This window comes from Arachis hypogaea, chromosome 6 (genome assembly GCF_003086295.3).
Source record: "Arachis hypogaea cultivar Tifrunner chromosome 6, arahy.Tifrunner.gnm2.J5K5, whole genome shotgun sequence".
NCBI lineage: Eukaryota > Viridiplantae > Streptophyta > Magnoliopsida > Fabales > Fabaceae > Arachis > Arachis hypogaea.
This window is the reverse complement of record NC_092041.1, coordinates 49,004,199-49,015,728: the sequence shown is the minus strand read 5'-3', so window position 1 is coordinate 49,015,728 and position 11,530 is coordinate 49,004,199. Positions and strand designations below refer to the sequence as shown.

Here is an 11,530-nt window from a genome sequence, read left to right as displayed (position 1 = left end):
CAATATGGCATTCAGAGTGTCAATCTCAAGAACTCCTTTCTTCTGATTTGTCCCATTGTTCACAGGATTCCTTTCAGAAGTGTACATGAATTGGTTATTTGCAACCATTTCAATTAGCTCTTGAGCTTCTGTAGGCGTCTTCTTCAGATGAAGAGATCCTCCAGCAGAGCTATCCAAAGACATCTTGGACAGTTCAGACAAACCATCATAGAAAATACCTATGATGCTCCATTCAGAAAGCATATCAGAGGGACACTTTCTGATCAATTATTTGTATCTTTCCCAAGCTTCATAGAGGGATTCTCCTTCCTTCTGTCTGAAGGTTTGGACTTCCACTCTAAGCTTACTCAATTTTTGAGGTGGAAAGAACTTTGCCAATAAGGCATTGACTAGCTTTTCCCAAGAGTTCAGGCTTTCTTTAGGTTGTGAGTCCAACCATGTCCTAGCTCTGTCTCTCACAGCAAAAGGGAATAGCATAAGTCTGTAGACCTCAGGGTCAACCCCATTAGTCTTGACAGTGTCACAGATTTGCAAGAAGTCAGCTAAGAACTGATGAGGATCTTCCAATGGAAGTCCATGAAACTTGCAATTCTGTTGCATTAGAAAAACTAATTGAGGCTTAAGCTCAAAGTTGTTTGCTCCAATGGCAGGGATAGAGATGCTTCTCCCATAGAAGTCGGGAGTAGGTGCAGTAAAGTCACCCAGTACCTTCCTTGCATTGTTGGCATTGTTGTTGTTTTCGACTGCCATGTCTTCTTCTTCTTTGAAGATTTCTGTTCGGTCCTCTACAGAGAGTTGTGCCTTAGCTTCTCTTAGCTTTCGCTTCAAGGTCCTTTCAGGTTCAGGATCAGCCTCAACAAGAATGCTTTTGTCTTTGCTCCTGCTCATATGAAAGAGAAGAAAACAGGGAAATATGGAATCCTCTAAGTCACAGTATAGAGATTCCTTGAGGAGTCAGAGGAAAAGAAAAATGGAAGACAGAGGTAGAAAATTCGAACTTATCAAGAAAGATGGAGTTCGAATTGTGTATTAAGGAATAGTGTTAGTCCATAAATAGAAGGATGTGAGAAGAGGGGAAGAAATTTTCGAAAATTAAGTAAAAGATTTTGAAAACATTTTGAAAATTTTTAAGAATTTTCGAAAACCATGATTGAGAAAGAAGTAAAGTGATTTTTTTGAAACAAATTTTGAAATTAGAAATCAAGGAGATTTGATTGAAAACTATTTTGAAAAAGATGTGGTTAAAAAGATATGATTGGTTTTAAAAAGATGTGATTGAGAAGATATGATTTTGAAAACTTGAAAAAAATTTGCATTGAAAACAAAATCTTTCCTCTTGTGCCATCTTGGCGTTAAACGCCCAGAATGGTGCACATTCTGGCGTTTAACGCCCAAAATACTACCCTTTTGGGCGTTAAACGCCCAGCCAGGCACCCTGGCTGGCGTTTAAACGCCAGTCTGTCTTCTTCACTGGGCATTTTGAACGCCCAGCTTTTTCTGTGTGATTCCTCTGCAGTATGTTCTGAATCTTCAATTCTCTGTATTATTGACTTGAAAAGACACAAATTAAAAATATTTTTCGATTTTTAATAATAAGGAATAATCAAAATGCAACTAAAATCAAATAACAATGCATGCAAGACACTAACAAAATGAGAATGCATATGAGGCACATAAAACACTCAAGTCAAGAGAATTCAAAGATCAGAGCAAGTAAATCATCAAGAATAACTTGAAGATCACTTAAGACACATGAATGAGTGCAAGAAGAACAAAAACATGCAATTGACACCAAACTTAAAATGAGACTCTAGACTCAAACAAGAAATTTTTGGATTTTATGACTTTGTAATTTTTTTGTGTTTTTTCGAAAATTAAGTGAGAAAAATAAAACAAAGATATCAAAATTCTTAATGAGAATTCCAGGAATCAGTGCAATGCTAGTCTAAGACTCCGGTCCAGGAATTAGACATGGTTTCACAGCCAGCCAAGCTTTCAAAGAAAGCTTCGGTCCAAAACACTAGACATGGCCAATGGCCAGCCAAGCCTTAGCAGATCACTGCTCCAACAGCAAGATTGATAGAAATCAACAAGCTCTTGTGATGATAAGTTGAAACCTCGGTCCAATAGAATTAGACATGGCTTCACAGCCAGCCAGACTTCAACAGACCATCATGAAACACTAGAATTCATTCTTAAGAACTCTGAAAAAAAATACCTAATCTAAGCAACAAGATAAACCGTCAGTTGTCCAAACTCAACAATCCCCGGCAACGGCACCAAAAACTTGGTGCACGAAATTGTGATCAATACTTTTCACAACTCAAATAATCCCCGGTAATGAATCCAAAAACTTGGTGTTCAATACCATGGCATAAACACAACTTCGCACAACTAACCAGCAAGTGTACTGGGTCGTCCAAGTAATAAACCTTACGCGAGTAAGGGTCGATCCCACAGAGATTGTTGGTATGAAGCAAGCTATGGTCACCTTGTAAATCTTAGTCAGGCAAACTCAAATGGATATGGGTGATATACGAATAAAATATAAAGATAAAGATAGAGATACTTATGTAATTCATTGGTGGGAATTTCAGATAAGCGCATGAAGATGCTGTGTCCCTTCCGTCTCTCTGCTTTCCTACTGTCTTCATCCAATCCTTCTTACTCCTTTCCATGGCAAGCTTATGCAAGGGTTTCACCGTTGTCAGTGGCTACCTCCCATCCTCTCAGGGGAAATGTTCAACGCACCCTGTCACGGCACGGCTATCCAGCTGTTGGTTCTCGATCATGTCGGAATAGAATCCAGTGATTCTTTTGCGTCTGTCACTAACGCCCCACAATCGCGAGTTTGAAGCACGTCACAGTCATTCAATCATTGAATCCTACTCAGAATACCACAGACAAGGTTAGACCTTCTGGATTCTCTTGAATGCCGCCATCAGTTCTAGCCTATACCACGAAGACTCTGATCTCACGGAATGGCTGGCCCGGTTGTCAGGCGAGCGCTCGGTTGTCAGGCAATCAACCATGCATCGTGTATCAGGAATCCACGAGATATTCACCCAATCTAAGGTAGAACGGAGGTGGTTGTGAGTCACACGTTCATAGGTGAGAATGATGATGAGTGTCATGGATCATCACATTCATCAAGTTGAAGAACAAGTGATATCTTAGAACAAGAACAAGCGGAATTGAATAGAAGAACAATAGTAATTGCATTAATACTCGAGGTACAGCAGAGCTCCACACCTTAATCTATGGTGTGTAGAAACTCCACCGTTGAAAATACATAAGAACAAGGTCTAGGCATGGCCGTGAGGCCAGCCTCCCAATGATCTAAGATAGCATAAGAACAAGGATAGCTACCAAGATGAAAATACAATAGAAAAAGGTCCTATTTATAAAGAACTAGTAGCCTAAGGTTTACAAAGATGAGTAAATGACATAAAAATCCACTTCCGGGCCCACTTGGTGTGTGCTTGGGCTGAGCATTGAAGCATTTTTGTGTAGAGACTCTTCTTGGAGTTAAACGCCAGCTTTTGTGCCAGTTTGGGCGTTTAACTCCCATTCTTGTGCCAGTTCCGGCGTTTAACGCTGGGAATTCTGAAGGTGACTTTGAACGCCGGTTTGGGCCATAAAATCTTGGGCAAAGTATAGACTATCATATATTGCTGGAAAGCCCAGGATGTCTACTGTCCAACGCCGTTGAGAGCGCGCTAATTGGGCTTCTGTAGCTCCAGAAAATCCACTTCGAGTGCAGGGAGGTCAGAATCCAACAGCATCTGCAGTCCTTTTCAGTCTCTGAATCAGATTTTTGCTCAGGTCCCTCAATTTCAGCCAGAAAATACCTGAAATCACAGAAAAACACACAAACTCATAGTAAAGTCCAGAAAAGTGAATTTTAACTAAAAACTAATAAAAATATACTAAAAACTAACTAAATCCTACTAAAGACATACTAAAAACAATGCCAAAAAGCGTACAAATTATCCGCTCATCAATTATTTTATGTATTCATGCATTTGTATGATTGAGGCCATTGTTTCATTAGCTCACTTACTCAAATAGCCTACCTTTTACTCTCCATTGTAACCAATTTTGGGCCTACACTTAACCCACTTATTCTCAATTTTAGCACATTACAAGCCTTAAAGCGAAAAATAATAAATGTCCTTTATTTGGATCTTTGATTAGCTTAGGCTAGTGTGTGTGAGCATCATTCAAGTGTGGAAAACTTGGGAGAGACATTGGTTGAGGTAAAAGGATGTGTTTTGTTTTGTACTCTTATATTTGGGAATCGGGTACATACTCATGTGTTAATTAAATGTAAGACCTTATGCATTTATATTCTAGAAAAAAAATGAGAAAAACAAAAGGAAAAAAATGATATATATGAAAATAGAAAAGAAAGAAAAAAAGAAGAAAAAAAGAAAGCAATAAAAGGGGACAAAATGCCCCAAAGTAAAGTTCAAATAAAATCAATGCATATGTGTGATAATCAAAAGAGAATGCATGAGTATGCGAAAAAGTGAGGAATGGGGAGTTAGATTAGTACTTAATTGTATAGGTTATTATATAGGTTAGGTGGGAAAGTTTAAGTTAATCAAAGATTCAAATCCTAAGTCCACTAGCCATATATGATCCTACCTTGACCCTAGCCCCATTACAACCTAAAGAAAAGACCTCATGATACATGTATGCATGCATTGAATAATTGTTGATTGTTAGATGAAAAACAAATCTTGGAAAGCATGATTAGGGGAGAATTGAGTGAATCAACCCCAAACACCGAGCGACTAGAGTGCAAACACTTCCGGTGAGGGTTCGATGCTCAATTCTTTGATTCCCGGCTTTCACGAGCGTTCTTCTTGCAAGTCAATGTGAACTTCATGTTTATACTTCAATTGGTAGGACTCATGAATCGTTATATGATCTTGGCCCTACTTGTGCATGTATGCCTTGGAGGAATAATTTATTTTTAACCAAGTAGGTAAAACCATTTTGCATTTAGTTGCATCCATTTAGATAATTGCATATAGTTTATGTTGCATATAGTTTGTTTACATTGAATAAATGTTGATACCCTTTGTTTCTCTCTTGGCTTAAGCATGGGGACATGCTTGGTTTAAGTGTGGGGAGGTTGATAAACCCCATTTGTAAGGTTTATCTTGTGCTTGATTTAGGGGATTTTATAACCTTTTACCCACATTTATTCAATGAAATAGCATGGTTTTGTATATTCTCCTTTAATTGTGCTTAAGAGTGAAAACATGCTTTTTAGGTCTTAAAATAGATAAATTTAATTTACTTTAATTCCATTAGATGCCTTGATATGTTTGTTAAGTGATTTCAGATTTAGGAGGCAAAGATTGGATTAAGGGAATGAAGAAAAAGCATGTAAAGTTGGAGAACTCATGAAGAAATGATGGAACCAAAAAGCTGTCAAGCCTGACCTCTTCACACTTAATTGACCATAACTTGAGCCACAGAGGTCCAAATGATGCGGTTCTAGTTGGGTTGGAAAGCTAACATCCGGGGCTTCGAAACAATATAAGATTTTCCATAGTTGCATCACGCATAGAGGCGCGCACGTGCACGGTACGTGGACGCGACGATGGTGGCACATGACCCACTTAATGCAACATGTGGCCAGCGATTTTAGAAGCCTTGTGGGCCCAATCCAACTCATTTCTGATGCTATTTAAGCCAAGGATTGAAGAGGAATCAACATACTTTTGATCATTAGTCATAGTTTAGTAGTTAGAAGTAGTTTTTAGAGAGAGAAGCTCTCACTTCTCTCTAGAATTAGGATTAGGAATTCGGGTTAGATTAGGATCTCATAGTTCTAGGTTTAATTCAAGTCTCCTTCTACTTCTACCTTCAATTGATGATTGCTACACTTTGGTTCTTCTTTCTATCCCTATCCTCTTGTTATAATTTCTCTTATTTTGTTTATAGGTTTTGTAATTGAGATATTTTTGTTCTTTTGTTTTCTTTTAATAATGCAATTTGAGATAATTCATGTGATTGTGATGTTGTTGATTGTTGTTTTGTTAATTCTTTGTAATTGTTAGTTGTTGATTCCTTTTATTCTTACAAATAAAAATGCTCTCTTTCATTACCCTCCAAGTGTTTGATGAAATGCTTGGTTGGATTTTAGAGTAGAATTTTATACTCTTGGCTTGGAAAGGTAACTTAGGACCTCTTGAGTTACTAATGTCCAAGTAATTGATGATTGGGATCCATTAACTCTAGCCTTCATTAATCCAATTAGTGGAGAGTTAGGACTTATGGACTAGGATTGATATAGCTCATTTGACTTTCCTTTACTACTAGTTAGAGGATGATTTAATGAGATTAATCCTTGCCAATTCTCATATTGTGGTTAGTGATTAGGATAGAGATCCTTGACCACCAACCCTTGCCAAGACCTTTTTAGGCCTTAGTTTACTTTCTTGCCATTTATCTTTCATTTTTCTTATCAAAACCCCAAAATAACTCACAACCAATAACAAAACACTTTATTGTAAGTCCTAGGGAGAACGACCCGAGGTTTGAATACTTCGGTTTATAAATTTTAGGGTTTTGTACTAGTGACAAACAACTTTTTGTATGAAAGGATTATTGATTGGTTTAGAAATTATACTTGCAACGAGAATTCATTTGTGAAATTCTATACCGTCAAAAATCCAAGTCATCAGCTTCAAGTCTACTTTTTTCAAGGTTAGGCCAATTGAAGGTCATCAAACCTTCTAGCTTACTATAGAGAGAGAAAGGCAGATCCTGACCTACTGGAGTTTCGGGGCGGGGTCCGATTATTTGATAAAAATATCCTATGATTGGTTGAGTCAGGAAGACCGTCATATTGCTGATATCTTGTTGGCAATTTTCGGTGAGAAAAATTTTAACCCTCGTATAGTTTTGGGGGACCGGGAGGCTGGCCGGTCGTATGTTGGTGAGTTCTTTACTTTTTTTTATTTTTAGCATTTTGCTCTTCTATCACTTATACCTTTGTCTTTTTTGTTTGTAGTTTCCATGGCTGGTGGGAGGAAGCCCTTGGCTGACCTGATAAACCTCATCTAAGGGGATGATGAGGGTGGTGACGACTCCTCGGTGACTCCTTTGGCGAGTCAAGATCAGGGGGATGCCGGGGAGGGCAACGGTCGAGTTGATGGGGCCGACCTGAGAAGGTTGAGGTCCCCCCTGAGAATACCTCAGGGAATCCGAGTGTGTAGGTGGAAGCTTCTTTTGATGAGGAGGATTTGGGGTTTGATGATGACTTGAAGGTCGTTAGCAACCCTAAGAAGAGGAAATGAGATACCGGGAAGGCCCTCTCTGTTATGGAAATGAACATCGATGCTGGGGGTTTCATCGAATCCCAGTTGCTTCCTGGCACCGAAGGGTTTTTCCAGGATGCCGACCTTTATGGGCAGGTGATGCCAGGGCATCTAGGCCAGTTTTACTGACCTTTTCTTTACTGTTTTAGGGTAGTTTCATGCATTTTCTTAGTGAATAAGGCAAGTTTTGGGTGAAAATACACTTACACCTTCATTTAAGCAACTATTGTGAATTTTGCATGATTTCATGAGATTTTTGCCAGAATTGCATGAGAATTTGATGATGCATAATCTCATGACTTTAGCTAGAGCTTTGATGCACTTTAATTTCTTGATTTCAGGACAAATGAAGCATGGAAGAACCACGTTAGCATTCACGTTAACTTAGTTAACGTGACTACTAACGTGGGATGGCAAAGAGCTTGCAACGTTAATGAGAAAAGTGATCACCAATAACGCCTGCGAAGCCATTCATAGCTTACGTTAAGAGCCACGTTAACTAAGTTAATGTGGTACTTAACGTAGAAGAAAAAGAGGACTCCACGTTAACGAGAAACGTGAAATCCAATAACATTTCTCCTCAACGTTAGTGGTAAAAGTGAACACCACTAACGTTGGGAAACTAGGCAATGCCCCACGTTAAGAGTCACGTTAACTTAGTTAACGTGAACTCTAACGTGGAAGAGGATCAACAACGCCATTGTTAGTGACACTCACTTTTGTCACTAATGTTGGATCATTAGCATTGCCTACGTTAACTCTCACGTTAAGATTGTTAACGTGAGAGTTAACGTGGAGTTGAATTCAAAGAACCAACGTTAGTGACACTCACTTTTGTCACTAACATTGGGAGATGGCTTCATTACTACAGTAAGAGCTACGTTAACTTATTTAACGTGGGTTCTAACGTAGGGACTTAAGGCAATTGGAGTGTTAGTGACAAAGGTGAGTGTCACTAACGCTCTCGAAGGTGATAGAGACCCACGTTAAGAGCTACGTTAGCCAAGCTAACGTGAAATCTAACGTAGGGGCAAGAGGCAAGCAACGTTAATGGGAAATGTGATTCCCATTAACGTTTGCGAAAAGGGGCACAAGCCAACATTAATAGGAAAGGTGAGTTCCATTAACGTTGGCCAAGGATTGAGTAAGAAACGTTAGAAGTCACGTTAAGATTTCTAACGTTGGAATTAACGTGGGAATATAAGGGTGGAACGTTAGTGGAAAAAGTGAATGCCACTAACGTTCTCGCACTAAAAAATATTACCCAACGTTAATCTCACTAAATGCCCAAGCCTAATTCATATTTCTCTGCAAGCTGGGCCCACTAAAGATGAGAATTGCTTCAACTCAAGGTCCAAAGCCCACATCCAAGACTTGAAGAACTCATTAGAAGATCATAAGGAGTAGTATAAATAGGAGTAGTTTTGAACTAGAGAGAAGCTTAGCACTTTTGGGAACTACTCTCTGCATATTTACTATTCTGTACCTCTAGCATGGATTCTTCTTTTCTGCCATTTTTCATTCCTAGAGCTATGAACAACTAAACCCCTTTCATTGGGTTAGGGAGCTCTGTTGTAATTTGATGGATCAATTATAGTTTTCATTCTTCTTCTTCTTTCTTTTCTCTTGATCTTACTAGAAAGCTTTCGATCTTAATTCAATTGGTTAGTTGTCTTGGAAAAGAAACTCTCCATAATTAGATCTCCTTTGAACCTTGGAAAAGGGATGAGGAAATCATGCTAGAAATGCTTTCTCATGTTGGACCAAATTGGGGTTTGGATGGATATTGTGACATTTAATCCTCCCAACACTTTGATTTGGAAATACATGTGGTATAATCAGTGACCACACTTTCATCTCTTCCCATGAGCAATTAAATCAAGGAATTGGGCAATTGTTCAAGCTTAGAGAGATTGGATTGCCAAGGAATTGGGATCCAATCACTTAAGATTTCCAAGGAGATTAATGAATGTATTGTTTGAGGAAGAGATGAGAATAAACTTGATCCGGAGAATGCAACATCTCCTAAATCCAATGATCTCCCCATTTCTGATCTTACCCATTCTATTTACTTTCTGCCATTTAATTTCCTGCTCATTACCCCAACTCCCCATTTAAGATTCTGCACTTTAATTTCTGTTATTTACTTTCTAGTCATTTAAATTTCTGCATCTCAATCTCAATTCTGTTTAGCTCAACTAGCATATTCTTCTAACTAAAGTTGCTTGACCAATCAATCCCTGTGGGATTCGACCTCACTCTATTGTGAGTTTTACTTGACGACAATTCGGTATACGAAATTTGTTGAGAGACAAGTTTTCATGCATCAAGTTTATGGCGCCGTTGCCGGGGATTGATTTTGAATCAACAATGATTAAGTTTGAAGATCACTAGATTGAGCAATTTCTTTTCTTTTTGTTTAGTCTATTCAATGAATTTCTGTAGTTGTTTTGATTTCTTCCTCACCCCTGCACCCCCTTTAGTTTTGTTTCGTTCTTCATTTCTTTGTTTATTATAATTCAGCTCATTAACCCACTAACTATTTGATAAATTGCATCACTCACACTAACAATAACTCTAACAAGAATAGTCTTAACTATACCTCCTGTTGTGCAAGCTATTTGTTGTATGACAAAGAGAAGAAAACGAGCTTCAAGATCTTTTGATTCAGAACCTGAGAGAACCCTTTGGAGACGACGAAGGGAAACAAGAGGAAAAAGGATCATTGGTGCTGAGGAAGCAGAGGAAGAGTATTTTGAACCCAACATGGAAGAGAATTTGGAAAATAATCATGAAGAGGAGGCTTATAATCAAGGCCATGCCAACTGTGCTGGGCAAGAAAAGAGGGTCTTAGGATCCTATATCAATCCTAATCCAGGAAACTGTGGAAGCAGCATTCAGAAGCCCACCATACATGGCAACAATTTCGAGCTAAAACCTCAGCTCATCACCCTGGTGCAGAATAATTGCTCATTTGGAGGAGGTGCTCAAGAAGACCCTAACCAACACTTGACCACCTTCTTGAGGATTTGTGATACGGTGAAGTCCAATGGAGTCCACCCCGATGTCTATAGGTTGCTCTTGTTCCCCTTTTCACTCAGGGACAAGGCATCCAAGTGGCTTGAATCCTTTCCAAAGGAGAGATTGACCAATTGGGAAGAGGTAGTGAACAAGTTTTCGGCAAGATTTTACCCCCCTCAAAGGATCAATAGGCTGAGAACTGAAGTGCAGACGTTCAGACAGCAAGATGGGGAGACACTTTATGAAGCATGGGAAAGGTTCAAGGATCTAACAAGGAGATGCCCACCAGAGATGTTTAATGAGTGGGTCCAACTTCACATCTTCTATGAAGGTCTCTCATTTGAGTCAAAGAAGGCTGTGGATCATTCATCAGAAGTTCTTTAAACAAGAAGAAAACCATTGAAGAGGCCATAGATGTCATTGAAACAGTTGCTGAGAATGACTATTTCTATGCCTCTGAAAGAAGCAACACTAGAGGAGTAATGGAGCTGAACCACATGGATGCACTGTTAGCCCAAAACAAGATGATCACCAAGCAGCTAGCAGATCTTACCAAGAAGGTGGAAGAGAACCAAGTTGCAGCAGCCATTACCTCATCACCAACTCAAGAAGGAGTAAACATAGGAGAAGAAGGTGACTGAGAGCAATCCAACTATGTGGGAAACTCACCCAGACAAGTCCATGATCCATACTCCAAAACTTACAACTCTGGATGGAGGAATCACCCCAACTTTGGATGGGAAAATCAACAAGACCAAGGGCAAGATCAGAGACACAACAACTTCAACTCCAACAACAATGCTACTCATCAAAACACCTCACAGAGATATTACCAACATCCATCTAACCAACCTTCTCAACCACCTAATCTCAACCCACCATCATTAACAGAAGATAGGCTCTCAAAGATTGAGGCTCTACTTGAAAACATATGCAGAGAAGTCCAAGACAACAAAGTGTTTAAGGAAGAAGTGCGAGCTAATATCAAGAACCAAGGAGAAAACATCAAAAGATTGGAGTCCCAAGTGGGTTATCTATCTCAACAAATTTCCAAACCCACTGATGGATTCCCCAGTGATACAGAGAAGAATCCAAGAGGAGAAATAAAGAAAGTGAGATGGGAAGAATGCAAAATGATAACCACAAGTGATGAGGGGAATATGAATGGA

General features: G+C 39.1%; 1 non-coding gene across 1 annotated transcript; it reads left to right on the top strand.

Annotated features, from left to right (window-relative positions):
- The first annotated feature begins 237 nt into the window (after positions 1–237).
- Positions 238–345, top strand: LOC112700126 (small nucleolar RNA R71). Its single transcript, XR_003153044.1, has one exon. It is a non-coding gene; the product is annotated as a small nucleolar RNA R71 (small nucleolar RNA).
- Positions 346–11,530: the final 11,185 nt, after the last annotated feature.